General features: G+C 52.5%; 1 protein-coding gene across 1 annotated transcript in view; it reads right to left on the bottom strand.

Annotated features, from left to right (window-relative positions):
- Positions 1-2,849, bottom strand: part of INPP5B (inositol polyphosphate-5-phosphatase B) — a 42,448-nt gene extending 39,599 nt beyond the window's left edge. The window contains exon 1 of the mRNA XM_061574590.1: positions 2,712-2,849. The gene's annotated coding sequence lies outside the window, so the exon portion shown is untranslated. The remainder of the gene's footprint in view (positions 1-2,711) is intronic.
- Between the last annotated feature and the right edge of the window lie 19,868 nt (positions 2,850-22,717).

The raw sequence follows: 22,717 nt of genomic DNA, 5'->3' as shown, positions 1-22,717 counted from the left end.
GTGTCGGGTGGTGGCGGGTTTATATTTACGCGATCTAACCCAAAAACAACTATTATGGACAGCATGGTCTCGTTTGCAAGAGGGAGCTGAGACAGACAGACAGAGATCAGAGCAGAGACAGACAGACAGACAGAGATCAGAGCAGAGACAAATAGAGATCAGAGCAGAGACATGCAGAGATCAGAGCAGAGACAGACAGAGATCAGAGTAGAGAGAGACAGAGATCAGAGCAGAAACAGACAGACATAGATCAGAGCAGAGACAGACAGACAGAGACCAGAGCATAGACAGACAGACAGAGATCAGAGCAGAGACAAATAGAGATCAGAGCAAAGACAGACAGACATCAGAGCAGAGACAGACAGACAAAGATCTGAGCAGAGACAGACAGACATAGATCAGAGCAGAGACAGACAGACAGAGATCTGAGCAGAGACAGACAGACATAGATCAGAGCAGAGACAGACAGACATAGATCAGAGCAGAAACAGACAGACAGAGATCTGAGCAGAGACAGACAAATAGAAATAATCACCAAAATAATTGCGTTACCTGTATTCACGAAAGGCAAACGCTAACCTCCTAAATAAATATACATCAGCCATAAAAATGTATATAAATTCTGTACATTTTTTTACTGTGTTCTTTTGTACATTTTTTTTTCAAGAAATCGAACAAATTGGTTCCTAAAACCCATCGGTGGTAACATAACGTGAGGAGAAACGTCGCGAGGGACCCCGAGTGAGCGCTGCACGCGATTGTGACAGACGTGGGACACGCGTTACAAAGTGATGGGCACGGCCGCATCTGGGAAGCCAAAGCGAGTTAGTGGATGGGTGACCACCTGCACCACCAGGGCTTGCCAAAGTGTTGTGGCCAAGAGGTGTCCAAGAGGTGGCAGTGCTGAGATTTCTCTGGCGAGATGTTAGGTCCATCGTCTGGTATACAGGAGGTCGTGGGTTCGATCCCGACCCTGACGATGCATGGTTGGAGTTGGCGTGTCTCTTCTCCTCGTGGCCGCGTGGATGTTTCTCCAGATCCTCCGATTTACCTCCACATTTAGAATCGTGCGTTTAGAGTATTTGACTGCGACACATTTCGACACGATAAGTCACTTTATTTGTGCCATCATTTGTGGCCAGATCGCTTCTGGAAAGAAAAAAAGAACTATATAGCTCAATGGGCCTTACCTGGTAAAACAAAAAAATGTGTTTAATAGTTTCCTCCAACACGAAGCCAAATCCTCTCTGTGTGGCAGGACCCTCTTGAGAGCGAGTCCTGAGTCTCGTTGAGGTTTCTGACTTCAGAGACTCGAAAACTCATATACAGACGCATGGCCTTGCACAGAAACCCACGGGTTTACAGAGACCCATGGACTCACACCGAGCCTCAAAGCCTCACACGGAAGAGCCCGTGGACTCAAGTGACCCAGTACTCACACAGAGATCAAACAGATTGAGGGACCCGAAGTCTCACATCGAGACACACAGAGACTCGCACATAAACCCAGGGACTCATACGAAGACCCGTGGATTCACAGAGACCCACACTCACACAGAGACCCATAGACTAACACGGATACCCAGAGACTCGCACATAAACCCAGGGACTCATACGAAGACCCGTGGATTCACAGAGACCCACACTCACACAGAGACCCATAGACTAACACGGATACCCGCAGACTTGCACGGAAGACCCATAGTATCACACAGAGACCCAAAGTCTCACACAGAGACCCACACTCACACAGTGACCCACACTCACACTGAGACCCATTGACTAAGACGGATACCCAGAGACTCGCACATAAACCCATGGACTCATACGAAGACTTGTAGATTCTCAGACACCCATGGATTCAGAGACCCACACCGACACAGTGACCCATTGACTCACACGGAGACCCACAGCCTCCCCCCGCGAGCGAGGAGCCCGAGCCGGGCCGCGCTGGGTGTGTGGGGTGGTGTGGGGTGTGTGGGGTGTGTGGGGTGGTGTGGTGTGGGGTGTGTGGGGTGTGTGGGGTGGTGTGGGGTGGTGTGGTGTGGGGTGTGTGGGGTGGTGTGGGGTGTGTGGGGTGTGTGGGGTGGTGTGGTGTGGGGTGGTGTGGGGTGTGTGGGGTGTGTGGGGTGGTGTGGGGTGGTGTGGTGTGGGGTGTGTGGGGTGTGTGGGGTGGTGTGGGGTGGTGTGGTGTGGGGTGTGTGGGGTGTGTGGGGTGGTGTGGGGTGGTGTGGGGTGGTGTGGGGTGTGTGGGGTGTGTGGGGTGTGTGGGGTGGTGTGGGTGGGTGGTGTGGGGTGTGTGGGGTGTGTGGGGTGATGTGGTGTGGGGTGTGTGGGGTGGTGTGGGGTGGTGTGGGGTGTGTGTGTGGGGTGGTGTGGTGTGGGGTGGTGTGGTGTGGAGTGTGTGGGGTGTGTGTGGGGTGGTGTGGTGTGGTGTGTGTGGTGTGGTGTGGGGTGGTGTGGGGTGTTTGGGGTGGTGTGGGGTGGTGTTGTGTGGGGTGGTGTGGGGTGGTGTGGGGTGGTGTGTGTGGTGTGGGGTGGTGTGGGGTGTTTGGGGTGGTGTGGGGTGGTGTTGTGTGGGGTGTTTGGGGTGGTGGGGTGTTTGGGGTGGTGTGGTGTGGGGTGGTGTGGGGTGGTGTGGGGTGGTGTGGGGTGGTGTGTTGTGGTGTGTGTGGGGTGGTGTGGGGTGGTGTGTCGAGTGCTCGGGGTACCCTGCGACTCCTGGTCACCGGTGGCCGCTGTCTCTCAGGCTGGCGGCATCGCGCGGACAGGCCACGGCGTCCCCTGCTGCTGCTGTTGTTGTTGCTGCCGCTGCTGCTGCTGTTGTTGTTACTGCTGTTGTTGTTGCTGCTGCTGCCGCTGCTGTTGTTGCTGTTGTTGTTGTTGCTGCTGTTGCCGCTGCTGCTGCTGCCGCTGGCGGGTGGCCGCGAACCCGGCGGCGGTGACGGTCGCGGCTTTGCGGAGTGCCCCGGGCTCCTGTCTCTCTCTGGGCCCGACGCCCGCTTCGGATTCCCCAGCTCGGACAGGCGCGTCCGGCCGCCCGGGCACCGCTCCCATTGGTCGGCGCCGAGAGCTCTGCCTACTCGTGACCAATCAGCGTGCGAGCTTACACCCCCCCACCCCCCCCACCCCCACCGCCGCCGCGATGCTGCGCGTGTGTGCGCTGCGGAATGTTAAAGCTGCCCTGTGACGTCACTGGCCCTGTTGGGGGGGGGGGGTTGGGTGACGTCACAGCGGAATTGCTCGCCGCCATCTTTCCTCGGGGAAGCGTGCTGCCATGTTACTCAGGGGGGAAGATGGCGGAAATTTGTCGCCTGAGAATTGCAGGGTGTTTCAAAAATATGTTAACATTTACATGGAACTATCGTTTTTAATGGAAAAAGAATGGATAATATACTGTAACTTGAAAACAAATGTATTTTAGTAGCTTCAACACGTGCCTGGAATCTTTTCCAGGTGGTCTCCAGAGCCAGGAGGCACATTTTTTGTGGTATTATTGCAAATTCTCGGAAGTGTTAAAACATGTTTTTTAAGCACCCTGTAATAGCGTCCTTCCTCTGGGTAAACAAGCAACTCGTTATTTGGGGATGCTGTTGCTGCGTTGGCAGTGGCTGTACAGGCACAATGGACAAACAAAAGCTCAACACATTTGTCAATCACCATCATGATGCCTCCTTTGCCAGTATCAAAATATAATAATATGATTTTTACCCCTTTTTCTGGCGACAAAATTGAAACCTTTTGCAAGGGAATCATGTTTACATTAACCACAATACTTGCAGTCAAAATGCAAACAAAAAACAACACTCTGATAATTAATGCATTGTGTGGACCAATCAGTTTCGAGGACAATGCATTAATTATCAGTGTTGTTTTTTGTTTGCATTTTCACTGCAAGTTTTGTGGTGAATGTAAACATGATTCTTTGCAAAAGTTTTCAGTTTTGTCGCCAAAAAAAAGGGGGAAACCCCTATTATTACATTTGTCAATAACACGTATAAACCACTCGTTCATTGGATGAATATATGTTAATAAATAGAGGTCTGCAGAGCTTAGGCAAACGTTGGTAGCTTTGGTGCTGCTGCTGCTGCATTCCCGCTCGCCTCGGGTTCTTCCTCCCGGTGCCTCTGAGTCGTCCTCGTCGAGAACGAGCGGAGACAGAGCGGCGGTCCCTTCTAAGTTGACATTGTTGCTGTTGTACGATACAGTGATGACAACAGTTCTCAGAATCCGAATATTTATTATATTGGGATAATCCGATGAGCTATGAAGCTCTTTTTGACAGATGTGCGGTAGGGACACGGGGTAAGGACGTCACAACAACAGACACGAGACACAAACACGATAGGGGTGCAACGTCCAAGAAAGGTCAACAAATCACCCAACACACAAACAAATACAACACGAAACCAACCACATCCTACCAGGCAAAGCCCACTAAAGCATTAAGGAGCCGTCCATAAATGACGTCACGCACCTAGGGGTTAGACATTTGTGACGATGTGTGACGAGGGGTGGGGTGAGAAATGTGACGTCACATCAAAATGCGCAATTTTAAATAAATATAAACAACACGTTCTACTTAATTAAATAGACTTTTAAATAAATGTTTTCTCCTACAACATCAGAGTGCAGCGCCACATTAAATACGCACTACAATGGCAATAGTTTAAAGCGATTTGAAGCATTTTTTATTTGGGGGGAAGGAGGCAGAGCTTTGTGACGTCATATTTGAGGGGTGGTCTGACATTTTGTGACGCCGAGTGACGAGGGGGGGAGGTCAAAAATCGTCAAAAAACGCGTGACGTCATTTATGGACGGCCCCTAACTCATTTCTCAGAAGCGACCTGGCCACAAATGACCGCTCAATAAAGTGGATTATCATTTCGAAATTTATAGCAGCATATATTCTAAATAGTCTAAACGCATGTTTCTAAATGTGTCCTGTGCCTACTTCGCTTTCGCCGAGCTCTGTAAGTTCAATTCTGCCGTGAATTGTCGCGGCAGTTAAATATGTCGCAGTCGATGTCCGTCACGTGGTGTTGGCCAATTGTCTTTGTTTTCTCTAATCCCAAAGTGTGTTCACAACAACACTCACTCATCCGGTCACTCACAACACCTATCCACTCTCACACCTTACCCATACACTCACACACCTTTCCACCCACTCACCTTGACACCGACTCACTCAAACGCCACTGCAGGTCGTACTCGTTCACTAATTCAGCCACTCTCACTGACATCTACATGCACTCACTCACCCGCTCACACACCCACTCCCCGACACACTCAGCCATTCACCCAACTACTCACCCACGTATTCACTCATCTAACTCGCCTTTCTACCCGCTCAGCCACCACACTGCAGGTCACACCGACACATTCACAAACACATATTTACATGGAGATCCATAGAGTTACATAGAGACACACAGAGTTACATGGAGGCACGTAGGGTTAAATATGAATTCAGACTTTATTATTTCAGCTGGGAGGGCCGCCATTGAGTTGAGCAGCCATTTCACAAGGATACAAGACCGTGACGGCAGTCACAGGACATTGCAGTTGCACAAATCTACGCAGATATCCATAGAGTTAGACTCATGGAGATCCACAGAGTTACACAGAGATCCATAGAGTTCATATTCTTAGGTGTTTTCGGTAAAGTCACGTAGGTAAAACATTAAAATTAATAAAAGTAAAATAAAATAAAAAAATTACGACGTTTCGGAGGCAACACAAGTCTCCGTCATCAGGTGGAACCGTCACAGCCAGATTTGCTGCATCAAGTGAGGCAATGATTCAAGATGTAATCCCTTAAAAGCAAGTTGAGGGGGGAGGAGAGGGGGGGGGGGACTCATCAGAATGTGGTAGCCAATGAATGGAACGTATCGGAAGGGAGGGTGGCGGGGCTCAAAGACGGCACGAAGTGCCACGTAGAACGCTCCGGGAGGGGGAGGGGGCCAAAAAAGTGTAATTAAGTCTTTTTTGAGTGGTTGATAACATCTTTCCAATGATTACTAAGTTTGTACCCATCATCACGGTTGAAATAATGTCTGTGTTTGTATATTTGTATGGCCTCGTGTACAAACCTTTGATGGTAGCCAGGAGGTTTGCAGAGAACCTTGGTCTCGGAAAAATTGTCTTTTCCGAGACCAAGGTTAATTACACATTTTTGGACCATCTTATCTGACAGGCACTATTTTACTTCACTTTACCGAGTGTTAACATCCCCAGTGTTTAACAGTACTCTCTTCATTGTTCAGCCAGCACTGGTATAAACATGGGCATTTTCGTTCTTTTCTATCATGTGTATCAACAGGTGCTTGTACACACACAGGTCCACGTACACTTGCACCCCACACTCTCTTTTGGCCTCCCCCTCTCTGTCCAATGCGTTGGCGTGTGCAGCAGTAGTTGCTTGCGCACAACCACGTCCACGCCGCCGCTCTCTTGCACCACGTCGTGCATTCTTTTGCACCCCCCCTCCCCCTCCCGATGCGTTCTACGTGGCACTCTGTGCCGTCTTTGAGCCCCGCCCCCCTCCCTCCCGATACGTTCCATTCATTGGCTACCACATTCTGATGAGCTCCCCCCCCCTCTCCTCCCCCTCAACTCGCTTTTAAGGGATTACATCTTGAATCATTGCCTCACTTGATGCAGCAAATCTGGCTGTGACGGTCCCACCTGATGACGGAGACTTGTGTTGCCTCCGAAACGTCGTGATTTTTTATTTTATTTTACTTTTATTAATTTTAATGTTTTACCTACGTGACTTTACCGAAAACACCTAAGAATATGAATCCTTGCAGTCACGAAAGCTTCAAATCTAGAATCCATAGAGTTACACAGAGATCCATAGAGTTACACCGAGACGCACAGAGTTAGACTCATGGAGATCCATAGAGTTACAAAGAGACTCACAGAGTTACACAGAGATCCATAGAGTTACTCAGAGATCTATAGAGTTACAAAGAGACTCACAGAGTTACCCAGAGATCCATAGAGTTACAAAGAGACTCACAGTTACACAGAGATCCATATAGTTACACAGAGATTCACAGAGTTACACAGAGATCTATAGAGTTACTCAGAGATCTATAGAGTTACAAAGAGACTCACAGAGTTACCCAGAGATCCATAGAGTTACAAAGAGACTCACAGTTACACAGAGATCCATAGAGTTACACAGAGATCTATAAAGTTACAAAGAGACTCACAGAGTTACCCAGAGATCCATAGAGTTACACAGAGATCCATAGAGTTAGACTCACGGAGATCCATAGAGTTACAAAGAGACTCACAGAGTTACACAGGGATCCATCGAGTTCCACAGAGACGCATAGAGTTACATAGAGATCCATCGAGATACACAGAGATCCATAGAGTTACACAGAGATCCATCGAGTTACACAGAGACCCGTAGAGTTACACAGAGATCCATAGAGTTCCACAGAGACGCACAGACCACAGGCCAAGACCGTCGCAGGGTGGATGGAATGTGTAGTCGACCCGCGAGCAGAAAAAACAACAACAAGTGACGACCAAACCCACGCATGGTTTGGTGTACGAATCAAAAACAGTTGTTCAGAACCACAACCACAACTCTTCACATTCTTCACCGACACGCTGCCCTCCCCAACAGAGAAATACAACGACGATGTCACTCGTTGGAGAGTTGGTGGTGCAGCGGTTGGCGCACTGAACGCTGAAGTTGATCCGCGTCCTCCGGGTTTCCCCTCCACATTTAGAAAGATGTGTGTTAGACAAAAGTTGGCTGCTATACATTTCGACTCGATAAGCCACTTCGTTGAGCCATCATTTGTGGACCAGGCCGCTTCTGACAAAGAGCCGCATAGCTCAGTGGGGACTTTACCTGGTCAAATAAAAAAAACATTGTTTCAATTGTTTGATATGTTGAACTTCTTTCGCACCGTACGTAGCCAAATGCGGTGGAAGGACGACAATCATCCCCCCTACTGGAAAAAAAAACTTGACAGGACCATCCTCAAACAGCCAGAGCCTCACATTTTTACTTAAAACTTTCGTGACTGCAGGTATTAATATTCTTGGTTCTTTCGGTAAAGTCACGTAGATAGAAAATAAAAATAAAATAATAAATAAAAATAAAAGCTAAAAACCACGACGTTTCGATCACAACACAAGCGCCTGATGAAGACCGCTATTTAATTTTTATTTTATATTTACGTGACTTTACCGAAAGAACCAAGACTATGGAAGTGACACTTTCCTGGGTAACAGTGAAACCAAATACCGCTCCTCGTCCTCCAACACAGCTTCGCCCACCGTGATGATAATGAGAGAGAGACACACAAACTTCAAATATTCATCAGCAGGCATCAGGGTTGGGATCGAACCCACGACCTCCTGTAAACCAGGCGAGGTAGTTAACATCTCCTAGCCACCGTGGTGATGATGATGACAGAGACACGCAGACTCCAAATATACAGCAGCAGGCGTCAGGGATGTGATCGAACTCACGACTTCCTATAGACCAGGCGAGGTAGTTAGCATCTCCTAGCCACCGTGATGATGAAGAGAGAGACACGCAAACTCCAAATATACAGCAGCAGGCGTCAGGGTTGTGATCGAACTCACGACCTCCTGTAGGCCAGGCGAGGTAGTAAACATCTCCTAGCCACCAACCCGCCCGATTCTGCTCCTCTAGTGCCTCAGCCATCATCGCCATCCCTCACTGGAAGCTATTGTTGCTATTTTACTTAATCGATAGAGATCGTCCGACGAGCCGATTAGTGCAACGGTGATTAACTACTGGGGGATCTCTAACGGTACTCAATTAGAACAATCGATTTGTACTATGTTAGACTTCTTTCGCACCGTACGTAGCCTACCGTGCTAATCGGAGGTTGCGGTGGGGGGACAGCAAAGTAAACACAACAACAACAAGCAGCAGCAGCAGTTCTCAAGCTGTGTGTTACATTCTCGGTGATGTCAAAGTGCATAGCTCCCGAGTGGCGTCCTAATATGGGTAGGAAGAGAGCGCTCCAGACGGCCGCGGAAGCGCATCTGGAAGCGCCGCGCGATGATGATGCGGTCACCACCGCCGTCTTTGCTCGATAGGCAGCCGCCAGAAGCCGACGGAAGATGCCGCTACTGCTGCTGCTGCCGCTACTACCGCTGCTACTTCCGCTATTACTACTGCTGCTACTATTGCCGCTGTTACTGATGCTACTGCCGCTGTTACTGATGCTACTGCTGCTACTGCCGCTACTGCCGCTGCTACCGCTACTACCGCTACTACCGCTGCTACTACTGCTGCTGCTACTGCTGCTACTACTACTGCTGCTGCTACTACTGTTGCTACTGCTGCTGCTACCGCTGCTACTACTGCTGCTGCTACTACTGCTGCTGCTGCTACTACTGCTACTACTACTGCTGCTGCTACTGCTGCTACTGCTGCTGCTACTACTGTTGCTACTGCTGCTGCTACCGCTGCTGCTACCGCTGCTGCTACTACTGCTACTACTGCTGCTGCTACTGCTGCTGCTACTACTGCTGCTGCTACTGCTGCTGCTACTACTGCTGCTACTACTACTGCTGTTACTGCTGCTGCTACTGCTGCTACTGCTGCTACTACTGCTGCTGCTGCTACTACTGCTGCTGCTGCTACTACTGCTACTACTACTGCTGCTGCTACTACTGCTGCTACTACTGCTGCTGTTACTGCTACTGCTGCTACTGCTGCTACTGCTGCTGCTACTACTGCTGCTGCTGCTACTACTGCTACTACTACTGCTGCTGCTACTACTGCTACTACTGCTGCTGCTACTGCTGCGAGGGTGACTTGACGAGGCACCGTGATTCAGTTGTGATCAAGCACTTGGTGGCGCGATCGATTACCGAGGGCGATTCATTCAAGTGGTCCATCGCGATAATCGATTAGAACAATCGATTGCGCCCACCCTTGACCGAGCGGCTATTGGTGTGGGACGCGGACAGCAGAGGGCGGCCGTGAGGCGGGCGGCGCGCGAGAGGAAACAGAGGAGCGGTGGCGCAGCGGTTAGCGCACCGGCCTCGCCGAGTTCCATTTCGTGTTTTATTTTTGTATTTTAGCAGCCAAGGGACCACTGAGCCGCACAGCTCAGAAGCGGCCTGGCTGCCACAGACGACAGCTCCACAGGCGACAGCTCCACAAAGTGCCTTGTCGTGTGGAAATGCGTAGCAGCAGCCGAATACTCTCTAAACGCGTGGCGTTGATGATTCTAAATGTGGAGGGTAAAACAGGAGGACCCGGAGAAAATCCACGCGACCACGGGGAGAGAGACACGCAAACTCCAAATATACAGCAGCAGGCGTCAGGGTCGGGATCGAACCCACGACCTCGTGTAGACCAGGCGAGGTAGTTAACATCTCCTAGCCACCCTGATGATGAGAGAGAGACACACAAACTCCAAATATACAGTAGCAGGCGTCAGGGTCGGGATCGAACCCACAACCTCCTGTATACCAGGCGAGGTAGTTAACATCTCGCCAAACGTGGCAGTGGTGCACAAGCACAATTAACAAAGACAATAGGCGACGTTTCGGGCATTGGCCCTTCACATATAATGCCACGTTCACACCTCGCGTGTGCGATGAAGAAGGACCCGGGAAGAGACCGACAAGCTCGCGGAGATAGAACTCCTCGAGTTGTCGATGATTGAGCTACTCGAGTTGTCGATGTCTGCGTGATGGCTGAGTGATGGCTGAGTGATGTCTGCGTGATGGACGCGTGATGGCCGCGTGATGGCCGCGTGATGTCTGAGTGATGGCTGCGTGATGTCTGCGTGATGGCTGAGTGATGTCTGCGTGATGGCCGCGTGATGTCCGCGTGATGGCCGCGTGATGTCTGAGTGATGGCTGCGTGATGTCTGCGTGATGGCTGAGTGATGGCTGAGTGATGTCTGAGTGATGGCTGAGTGATGTCTGCGTGATGGCTGAGTGATGTCTGCGTGATGGCTGTGTGATGGCTGAGTGATGGCTGAGTGATGGCTGAGTGATGTCTGCGTGATGGCTGAGTGATGTCTGCGTGATGGCTGTGTGATGGCTGAGTGATGGCTGCGTGATGGCTGCGTGATGGCTGAGTGATGGCTGAGTGATGTCTGAGTGATGGCTGTGTGATGGCTGAGTGATGGCTGTGTGATGGCTGAGTGATGGCTGTGTGATGGCTGAGTGATGGCTGAGTGATGGCTGTGTGATGGCTGCGTGATGGCTGCGTGACGTCTGAGTGATGGCTGCGTGATGTCTGAGTGATGTCTGTGTGATGGCTGAGTGATGGCTGAGTGATGGCTGCGTGATGGCTGAGTGATGTCTGAGTGATGGCTGCGTGATGGCTGAGTGATGTCTGAGTGATGGCTGAGTGATGGCTGAGTGATGGCTGCGTGATGGCTGAGTGATGGCTGTGTGATGGCTGAGTGATGGCTGTGTGATGGCTGCGTGATGTCTGAGTGATGGCTGAGTGATGGCTGTGTGATGGCTGAGTGATGGCTGTGTGATGGCTGAGTGATGGCTGTGTGATGGCTGAGTGATGGCTGTGTGATGGCTGTGTGATGGCTGAGTGATGGCTGTGTGATGGCTGAGTGATGGCTGTGTGATGGCTGAGTGATGGCTGAGTGATGGCTGAGTGATGCTGTGTGATGGCTGCGTGATGGCTGAGTGATGGCTGAGTGATGGCTGAGTGATGGCTGAGTGATGGCTGTGTGATGGCTGCGTGATGGCTGAGTGATGGCTGAGTGATGGCTGTGTGATGGCTGTGTGATGGCTGAGTGATGGCTGAGTGATGGCTGTGTGATGGCTGCGTGATGGCTGAGTGATGGCTGAGTGATGGCTGTGTGATGGCTGTGTGATGGCTGAGTGATGGCTGTGTGATGGCTGTGTGATGGCTGAGTGATGGCTGAGTGATGGCTGAGTGATGGCTGTGTGATGGCTGTGTGATGGCTGAGTGATGGCTGAGTGATGGCTGTGTGATGGCTGTGTGATGGCTGAGTGATGGCTGAGTGATGGCTGTGTGATGGCTGTGTGATGGCTGAGTGATGTCTGAGTGATGGCTGTGTGATGGCTGTGTGATGGCTGTGTGATGGCTGTGTGATGGCTGTGTGATGGCTGAGTGATGTCTGAGTGATGGCTGTGTTGCCTTTGAGCTGTTCGCGTTTTGACGTTGTTCTCGTTTAACACCGGTGGTGAGGACAAGGTGGTGAGGACGAGGTGGTGAGGACAAGGTGGTGAGGACAAGGTGGTGAGGACGAGGTGGTGAGGGCAAGGTGGTGAGGGCGAGGTGGTGAGGACGAGGTGGTGAGGACAAGGCGGTGAGGGCAAGGTGGTGAGGGCGAGGTGGTGAGGACAAGGTGGTGAGGACGAGGTGGTGAGTGCATGGTGGTGAGGACATGGTGGTGAGGACAAGGCGGTGAGGGCAAGGTGGTGAGGGCAAGGTGGTGAGACAAGGTGGTGAGGACATGGTGGTGAGGACAAGGCGGTGAGGGCAAGGTGGTGAGGGCAAGGTGGTGAGACAAGGTGGTGAGGACAAGGTGGTGAGGGCGAGGTGGTGAGGACAAGGTGGTGAGGACGAGGTGGTGAGGGCAAGGTGGTGAGGGCGAGGTGGTGAGGACGAGGTGGTGAGGACAAGGCGGTGAGGGCAAGGTGGTGAGGGCGAGGTGGTGAGGACAAGGTGGTGAGGACGAGGTGGTGAGTGCATGGTGGTGAGGACATGGTGGTGAGGACAAGGCGGTGAGGGCAAGGTGGTGAGGGCAAGGTGGTGAGACAAGGTGGTGAGGACATGGTGGTGAGGACAAGGCGGTGAGGGCAAGGTGGTGAGGGCAAGGTGGTGAGACAAGGTGGTGAGGACAAGGTGGTGAGGGCGAGGTGGTGAGGGCAAGGTGGTGAGACAAGGTGGTGAGGGCAAGGTGGTGAGGGCGAGGTGGTGAGGGCAAGGTGGTGAGACAAGGTGGTGAGGACAAGGTGGTGAGGGCGAGGTGGTGAGGGCAAGGTGGTGAGACAAGGTGGTGAGGACAAGGTGGTGAGGACGAGGTGGTGAGGGCGAGGTGGTGAGGACAAGGTGGTGAGGACAAGGTGGTGAGGACGAGGTGGTGAGGACGAGGTGGTGAGGACATGGTGGTGAGGACAAGGTGGTGAGGACATGGTGGTGAGGGCAAGGTGGGGAGGACAAGGTGGTGAGGGCGAGGTGGTGAGGACAAGGCGGTGAGGACAAGGCGGTGAGGGCAAGGTGGTGAGGACAAGGTGGTGAGGGCGAGGTGGTGAGGACAAGGTGGTGAGCACTCCTGTAATCTATTATCTATTGTATGATCGATGATCTACTGTAATCTATTATCTATTGTATGATCGATGATCTACTGTAATCTATTATCTATTGTATGATCGATGATCTACTGTAATCTATTATCTATTGTATGATCGATGATCTACTGTAATCTATTATCTATTGTATGATCGATGATCTACTGTAATCTATTATCTATTGTATGATCGATGATCTACTGTAATCTATTATCTATTGTATGATCGATGATCTGCTGTATTGCCGGATATGATGAAGCCGAATCTCTCGCCATTGTGTTGAGACCGCCACAACATGAGGATGTCGTCGTAGATCCGCGTTGCTCATCCCAATGTAGCTGCAGCTGCAGCAGCAGCAACAGCGAGTGAGTGAGTGAGGCCGCCGCTCCACGGGGTACGAGCGCACGTGTCGCCCACGCGGCGCATACCACGTGGGTCGTGAATCGCCACTTCGTTTTCATTCGTCTTGGGGTTGTGCTTCCCTCCCCCTGTGGACCAGGTCCGGATTCACGGTTCTCGTCGGCCCCGTCAGTTGTAACTCGCTATGGAACGCTCTTCCACAACACGTGAGTCTGTGGGGCCGTCCATGAATGACGTCACGCACCTGGGGGGGGGGGCGGGTCAGACATTTGCGACGATGTGTGACGATGCGGGGGGGGGGGGGGGTGAGAAATGTGACGTCACATAAAAATGCGCAACTTTAAATAAATATGGACAACACGTTCTACTTAATTAAATATACTTTTTAATAAATGATTTCTCCTACAACATCAGAGTGCAGCGCCACAATAAAAACGCACTACAATGACAATAGTTTAAAGCGATTTTAAGCAAGTTTTATTTGGGGGGGGGGGCAGAGCTTTGTGACGTCATATTTAAGGGGAGGTCTGACTTTTTGTGACGCCGTGTGACGTCATTTATGGACGGACCCTGTGGACATTTTAAGATTGTGCCTGGAAACCCTTTCATATGCTTCCGCTTATTACATTTTTAGTTAATTTACTAAATTATTTTCTATAATGTATTCATAATGTTACGTCTCTGCCGAGTGTCTGCTGCTGCTGCTGTCCTGTGCAGCGCTTTGAGATCCTTGATGAACAGCGCTCTGTAAATGTATTAATAATAATTATTGATTGTTAAAGCTGATTTTAAACACCGCCACTCTCCACTGAGAACGAGGTTGTGCGGGACGCACCACGTGGGGAGATGTTCGTCTCCTCCGCTCTTCATTTCTCTCTGGACTCGTGAAAAAAAACGAGTGAGATGAATCGTCGAAAACACCAAGGCCGTGGCCATGGAGTCAACATCGCGGGGGGACCAAATCTTTCAGGGGGTCTGGGACCCCCCCCCCCCCCAGAAAAAAATATAAATTTAAAAGAATTTCCTGCCTAAAATATAAAAAAAAATTCACTAACACATGGGATGGACTTTTTATTTAACTTTTTTTACAATAATGTATAAGAGTGTATTGTATTACATCGCTCTGTTTTTCTTTTTTACCTTTTCTTGTTTCATTGTATGTAATGACAGAGATTAGGGATGCATAAAGTACAACCAAAACCACAATCATATACACAGAAATCTACGCATTATATGTTGACAAGTCCAGATATTGTGGCCATGGTTTAGCAAATTGTTGTTTTTATTTACATAGTATAGCAATTTTTTTAAAACTATTTTTGATAGCAATATAAATGGGGGAGGGGACATTTTTAGCATATTTTATATTACAATTACGGCCTTGGTATACACTGTGCCTATGCTTGCTATATAAATATATGTATTCAAGAAGATATCTTTGTGATTGTTTTTGTTTATCATACAAACACACAAAATGTTAAAACATTGTTCTAGGCCCTTTAGTTCCTGTAAGCCCTCGGCACTGCCGACTGTGTCCTGTTGGATAATACGGCCCTGGATACGATGTACGGTGCGAAAGAGGCTTAAAACAGACATTATCAAAGCGTATTTGTTTTGATCTACCACCACGCATATGTGATCAATGCAGACTCGATGGCTTGTAAAAGAAAGTTGATATTTCTTCAACTATATATTTATTTTGTGTCATATCGGCCCTGGCCGTAAACACGGCGGGCTGCCCAAAGGCCCCCACAAGCATCAGCAGTAGCACTGCCAGGCCCGCAATAAGCCGCGGTCGCTGGCAACAAAGTCCCATCAACACGGCACAACAGAGCCACGCGACCTGGCCGTGTCACTCACTCACTCACACCCAGACACACGCACACAGACACGCGCAGACACACACACAGACACACACACAGACACACGCACACAGACACGCGCAGACACACACACAGATACACGCAGACACACACAGACACACGCAGATACACACACAGACACGTAGCCACCACACCCGTCGCTTGGCAACGACGGCCAAACACCCAGCCAGAGAGCGCGAGAGAGGAGAGAGCCCTCGATATGGCAGCGCCTCCATGATCGCGTCTCGGCCCGGCCAGCGAGATGCGTCCCATAGAGGAACCCCGCCGCCACCCACGGAGACGACTTGTCGTCCTGTCACTCCCCCTCGGCACTTCTGGTGGCTCTTCAGTGATAATTAGTTGTGAAGCTGCTGTCCGTGTCACCCCACACCCCGCGTGTCACCCCGCGCGTCACCCACGTGTCACCCTACACCCCACGTGCCACCACCCGCGTCACTCCGCGTGTCACCCCGCGTGTCACCCTGCCCATCACCCGCGTGTCACCCCACGTGTCACCCCACGTGTCACCCCACGTGTCACCCACGCGTCACCTGCGCGTCACCCGCGTGTCACCCACGTGTCACCCGCGTGTCACCCCACGTGTCACCCCACGTGTCACCCCGCGTGCCCACCGCTGTGGGCACCTCCGCGCTGTCGTGGGTGTCCGCGTTCGACTTAAAGATTTCGTGCCGGCAGGAGTCCACGTTCTACGGGTCTTTCGGTAAAGCCACGTAGACAGAAAAATAAGAAAAAAATCGCGACGTTTCGATCGCAACACGAGCCATCGTCTACAGGTCTTCATCTCCGTGGCTTTACCGAACGACCCGTAGAATATTGACGCGACTCTGCCTCTTTGTATGCCACACTGCGCCTGTCGTCGCTGTATGAATGTGTCCATTCAAGAAGATGTCTTGGTTGGACACAAACAAAAATGTATCGTACAAACCACAAATAAGCATGGGACACATTTTCGGAGTCCCTTTTAGTTTCCGTTGAGAATAAATACGGCCCTGGTATCCGTCCCATCCCACCCCCCCTAGCCCCACCCCCCGAGCCCCACCCCCCTAGCCCCACCCCCCTAGCCCCACCCCTAGCCCCACCCCCTAGCCCCACCCCCCTAGCCCCACCCCCCCAGCCCCACCCCCCTAGCCCCACCCCCCTAGCCCCACCCCCTAGCCCCACCCCAGCCATCTTTGTATCCCATTCCAAGCGCCCCTCCTCCCTCTGCCGCCCCACGCCGGCAGCTCTCCCCGAGGCGGCGGGCTCCATGTCACAGACGCCGCTACCGAAGTCTCCAAATGTCAGCACCAGAATAATCCTGCCGCCCTCCTCGGGCGCAGTGGCGACTCGGATAAGCTGCGGGGAGGGGGGTGGGCGGGGGGGGGGGCACCCTTCTCGCAATGAAATGTCAGCGCTTGTCCTCCCAGGGCGAGATTCGCGATGTCCTTTCCATGCCCGGGACAGTGCCTCCGTTAGACGGGAACGAGCCGTGTGGGGAGCGCTGTTCCAGTAAATCATCTTGGCACGCCCGCCAGATTCTCCGCTCTCCTGGCAACCGGCCATCAACAAGAAGAGCTGGACCTGGACAATGTCACCTCCTCGCCGCCGACTCGGTCACGATCACAACAGCCTTCGGGAATTGCGCCGGTGTTGCTGCTACTGCTGTCACCATCCTAGAATCTCACTCGCGGATCGGGAAGAACCATGTAAAAACTACTGGACATCTGTGAATAAAGAGCTTTACAGATCACCGGATTCCTCCAGTGTAAACACATATTTTGATTATGTTATTCCGAACAGCGTGGAACAACGCGGACGCCCAAAATAAGAATAATAATTATTATTATGATGATGATGATACACAACCGCGGCTTTAATCAGGGCGGCCCACCAGATTCGAGCTGCGAATCTGCATTCACAAGCGGCGAACTACGCTTCCTGTGTGCCGCGTCGCCACTCCGAGCCACTTTCCCTTCAGGAGGTTCAACAACAACAACAACACAACAACAACAACTCGCGAGCCAGGCCGACCCACCCCAAGGAGGGAGGGATGCCATGGGGCTGCTACTCGTAAACCGCGAAGCGATTTCACAATCTATCACCACCGAAAGTCCGGGACTGGTTGGTGAACGCTTCCGGTTGGGTTGTGAGCCCCGCAGTGAACACGTTTGGTTGGCGTGGCGACTTACACTCCGTTGTGTAAATGGGTGAAGGCGCAGCCCTGCAACTGCTCGCCCACGCCACTGCTGAGCGGGAGGGGCCACCACGAGAGCGCCCCCCCCGCCCCCGAGAAGACGTAAAGTTTGCACGCAGAATCAGAATCTGTGTTGGTACTGCAAAGGGCAAGAAAGGTACACGAATCACCCATTAACACAAACAAATACAAACTGAACCATGCCCCCATCCTACCACGCAAAGCCCACTGAGGCATTAACTTCTACTGGTAGGAACCTCCTGGTTACACCAGCCCACAGGGGATTATTGTGTCCGTCCGTCGTGCAGGGTGGGGCTGGGTGGGGAGGGAGGGGCTGGGTGGGGAGGGGAGGGTGGGGAGGGGCTGGGTGGGGAGGGGCTGGGTGGGGAGGGTGGGGCTGGGTGGAGTGTGGGAGGGGTGGGGCTGGGTGGGGAGGGGCTGGTCACCCCGTGGTGCCCTTATAAAACTTAACGTTTGATCTACTCACGCCGGCTTGTGTCCGCCCTCACAGTCGGCCATATTTTCGGAATACACCACGCCGCCGTTGACCCTGGCCACTCACCGAGCAACCCAACGTGCCTACCAGCTCCCTCCGCAGGAGGAATGTGTTTTGTCAGAAGCGGCCTGGCTACCAAAAATGATAGCTCAACAAAGTGGCCCATCGTTTGGACATTTATCGCAGCAAAATTATATAAATAATCTCAAGGTATGTTAATTAATGTGGAGGGAAAACCCGGAGGACCTGGAGAAATGTCCACGCGACCACGGGGAGAGAGTCACGTAAACTTCAAATATACAGCAGCAGCAGGAGTCAGGGTCGGGATTGAACCCACGACCTCCTGCACACCAAGCGAGGTAGTTAACATCTCCTAGCCACCGTGATGATGATGAGAGAGAGACACGCAAACTCCAAGTATACAGCAGCAGGCGTCAGGGTCGCGATCGAACCCACGACCTCCTGCACACCAGGCGAGGTAGTTAACATCTCCTAGCCACCGTGATGATGATGAGAGAGAGACACGCAAACTCCAAGTATACAGCAGCAGGCGTCAGGGTCGCGATCGAACCCACGACCTCCTGCACACCAGGCGAGGTAGTTAACATCTCATAGCCACCGCGGTGCCCTGTGCTGTGTAGACGGTATGTGCGGCAAACCGGTAACCGCTTTTTGCCCAGGAGTTTTGTGTCACCCCATTTGGTTTCGAGGTAATGTGAACAAACTCACGACTTGTTTTTTCTTCCCACAAGCAAAGCCACAACGCGTGCGCAGTGGCAATGTCCCCGGAGCAGCGCGGTCATATTCTGAATTCTCGGCAAGAACCTCCCGGTTTGGGAAGCCAGGAGATAGACGGACACTCTCGCCCATGCCGTTCAATGGCCGATCCCAGCCGCACGCTCACCAGACCAACCCGCACGCTCACCAGACCCCGCCCACTCACCCACGCCCACCAATCCACTCGGGCCGTGAGAGAGCGCGTGTGTGGTTTGTGTGGTGTGTGTGGCGTGTGTGTGGTGTGTGTGTGTGGTGTGTGTGGCGTGTGTGTGGCGTGTGTGGCGTGTGTGTGGTGTGTGTGGTGTGTGTGTGGCGTGTGTGGTGTGTGTGGCGTGTGTGGTGTGTGTGGCGTGTGTGTGGCGTGTGTGGCGTGTGTGTGGTGTGTGTAGTGTGTGTGTGGTGTGTGTGGTGTGTGTGTGGCGTGTGTGGTGTGTGTGGCGTGTGTGTGGCGTGTGTGGCGTGTGTGTGGTGTGTGTGGCGTGTGTGTGGTGTGTGTGGGGTGTATGGTGGTGTGTGTGGTGTGTGTGTGATGTGTGTGTGGTGTGTGTGGTTTGTGTGGTGCGTGTGTGTGGTGTGTGTGGTGTGTGTGTGGTGTGTGTGGTGTGTGTGTGGTGTGTGTGGTTTGTGTGGTGCCTGTGTGTGTGGGTGTGTGGTGTGTGTGTGGTGTGTGTGTGGTGTGTGTGGTGTGTGTGGTGTGTGTGTGGTGTGTGTGTGTGGTGTGTGGTGTATGTGGTGTGTGTGTGTGTGGGGTGTATGGTGGTGTGTGTGGTGTGTGTGGTGGTGTATGTGGTGTGTGTGTGTTTGGTGTGTGTGGTGGTGTGTGGTGTGTGTGGTGTGTGTGTGTGTGGTGTGTGTGTGGTGTGTGGTGTGTGTGGTGTGTGTGGTGGTGTGTGGTGTGTGTGGTGTGTGTGTAGTGTGTGTGGTGTGTGTGGTGTATATGGTGGTGTGTGTGGTGTATGTGGTGTGTGTGGTGGGGTGTGTGGTGTGTGTGTGGTATGTGTGGCGTGTGTGTGGCGTGTGTGTGTGTGGTGTGTGTGGTTTGTGGTGTGTGTGGTTTGTGTGTGTGGTGTGTGTGTGGTGTGTGTGGTTTGTGTGGTGCCTGTGTGTGTGGTGTGTGTGGTGTGTGTGTGGTGTGTGTGTGGTGTGTGTGGTGTGTGTGTGTGGTGTGTGGTGTATGTGGTGTGTGTGGTGTGTGTGGGGTGTATGGTGGTGTGTGTGGTGTGTGTGGTGGTGTATGTGGTGTGTGTGTGTGTTTGGTGTGTGTGGTGTGTTTGGTGGTGTGTGGTGTGTGTGTGTGTGGTGTGTGTGTGGTGTGTGTGTGTGTGTGGTGTGTGGTGTGTGTGTGGTGTGTGTGGTGTGTGTGGTGGTGTGTGGTGTGTGTGGTGTGTGTGTGGTGTGTGTGGTGTGTGTGGTGTGTGTGGTGCATATGGTGGTGTGTGTGGTGTATGTGGTGTGTGTGGTGGGGTGTGTGGTGTGTGTGTGGTATGTGTGGCGTGTGTGTGTGTGTGGTGTGTGTGGTTTGTGGTGTGTGTGGTTTGTGTGTGTGGTGTGTGTGTGGTGTGTGGTGTGTGTGTGTGGTGTGTGTGGTGTGTGTGTGGTGGTGTGTGTGTGGTGGTGTGTGTAGTGTGTGTGGTGTGCGTGTGTGGTGTGTGTGTGGTGTGTGTGTGGTGGTGTGTGTGGTGGTGTGTGTGGTGTGTGTGTGGTGTGTGGTGTGTGTGTGTGGTGTGTGTGGTGTGTGTGTGGTGGTGTGTGTGTGGTGGTGTGTGTGGTGTGTGTGGTGTGCGTGTGTGGTGTGTTTGTGGTGTGTGTGTGGTGGTGTGTGTGTGGTGGTGTCTGTGGTGTGTGTGGTGTGTGTGCCGTGGGTAGCTCAGCGGTCAGCGCGCCCCATCACCGCAGGAGATGGGCCTTGGCGCTCGGAGTTTGTCTTTGAAGAAGTTCCCATCGATATTCATCTCTCACGAAAACACATCTCGTGTTACACTACACAACCCCACTTTTCGCGCAGCATTCTGGGAGAATCAATCCGTTCAGCAGCACGAGAAATGGACCTCCCCTTACGGCTTCGACAATCGGGGGTCTCATCAACATTCTCCACAACGGCGCTCTGTGTTGCATATTTACCAAGTTTCCAGTCCAACTCGGACCCACGGGTCTAACGGAGGGGCAGGTGTACTTGCCTAAACACATCCGGCAGTTGACCATCATTGGTGCAAGCGAGGCGGACTGCTGATGAGACGCCAACTGTCGAAACCGCTTGAAGGGTAAACCTGGATTCAACCAATGCTGCTGCTCACGATAACGAGACGCACTCCCATCGGCCACACACAGCAAGAAGCAGCGTGCGTGTGTGCGTGTGTCTGACCGTGGAGAGAGACAAACACGGCAAGGAGGCGTTGTTCATGGTGTTTATAGCTACGCACGTTTGTTTTGGCATCGCCTTTCCACCGGTGCCAAATTGTTCCAGCAAACAACGGCGCAGCAACCGAGAAGGGTGATGCTGGTGGGGGGTGGGGGGTGAGATGGGGGGGTGGGGGTGGGAGTTGTGGGTCGGTGCCCCTGAGCCTAATTTTAGACTTGGGGGCTGTGGCTGAGCGTCAGCCACTCTGAGCGAGATGATGCCCCCACTGCCCGCCCCCACCCCACGGGAGCTGCCCGGCTGATGGAGCGAGTGCACTGATGGAGGAGGAGGTGTGGGGAGGGTGGCGCGGTGGGGGGGTGGACACTGCATCACCACTGCCCTGTTGTATATTTAGCAGCGGTCAGTGGCAGGTGGCCCAAGTTGACTCTGCCGGCTCCTTCGCGCCTCCAATCAACGGGAGTCTGGCCACCTGGTGCCCCGCTGCCCGTCAGCGCTCGGGGTCCGTATTTTTAAACCCGGTAGACCTTCTAGAGGTGAACCTTCTAGACTCTAGAGGTAGACCTTCTAGAGGTGGACCTTCTAGAGGTGGACCTTCTAGAGGTAGACCTTCTAGAGGTAGACCTTCTAGAGGTAGACCTTCTAGAGGCGATGCTTGTGATTGACGAGCGAGTCGAGTATTTTTCGTTTTTCGTCAGATCGCCGCGTGAGTCAAACGTGTTGTCGTACAGTCTCCGCCACCCGACACAGCCAATCGATTAAACAAAAAAAACTGTAACGTGCACAAACGTGTACCGGTCCAAGACGACCTTCTGTGAGCATTCCTCCACAATCGAGAAAGGGTGGACACATTGACTCCTCTCTCCGATTACAGGCGTCCTAAAGCAGCTGACATACCATCACCAGCCATGGTCAATCCACTGCTGGATGAGGCCCCCCAAGCTACACCAAGCCATTGTCATCTCTGCACTGGTCACTCGATGGAACGATCCGTCTCGAGCGCTCTGCTCCACATGGGAGGAGCTCATCTCATCGTCGCTCCGTCTCCCCGGTGGCCGTCCCTCTCTCCCTGGCCCCTTCCATGCCTCTGGCACGCGATGTCCAAGTGGAGGAGTCGGAGTCGCGATGGATCCCAGCGGTGCATCGTTGACGCCGCTTCAAACCCGCCGGTTGGAACTCCCTCATCACAGCGTCCATCTACCTCCCTCTCTCCCTCCTCCCCCTGGAGTTCAAGACACGCAGCCCGCTCTTATCAGCTGCACGCTCGTCGCAGTGCCGTGACCGTCTCCGCCCAGCGCCTCCGATGGTCTCAAAGTTCATTCCCCGTGACCTCGTTGGGGAATGTCACCACCAACACCGTC

This window comes from Lethenteron reissneri, chromosome 56 (genome assembly GCF_015708825.2).
Source record: "Lethenteron reissneri isolate LAM-NWPU_2019-01 chromosome 56, ASM1570882v1, whole genome shotgun sequence".
NCBI classification, from domain to species: Eukaryota; Metazoa; Chordata; class Hyperoartia; order Petromyzontiformes; family Petromyzontidae; genus Lethenteron; species Lethenteron reissneri.
Note: the sequence above shows the minus strand (reverse complement) of the source record. Positions and strands in the feature narration are given on the sequence as shown.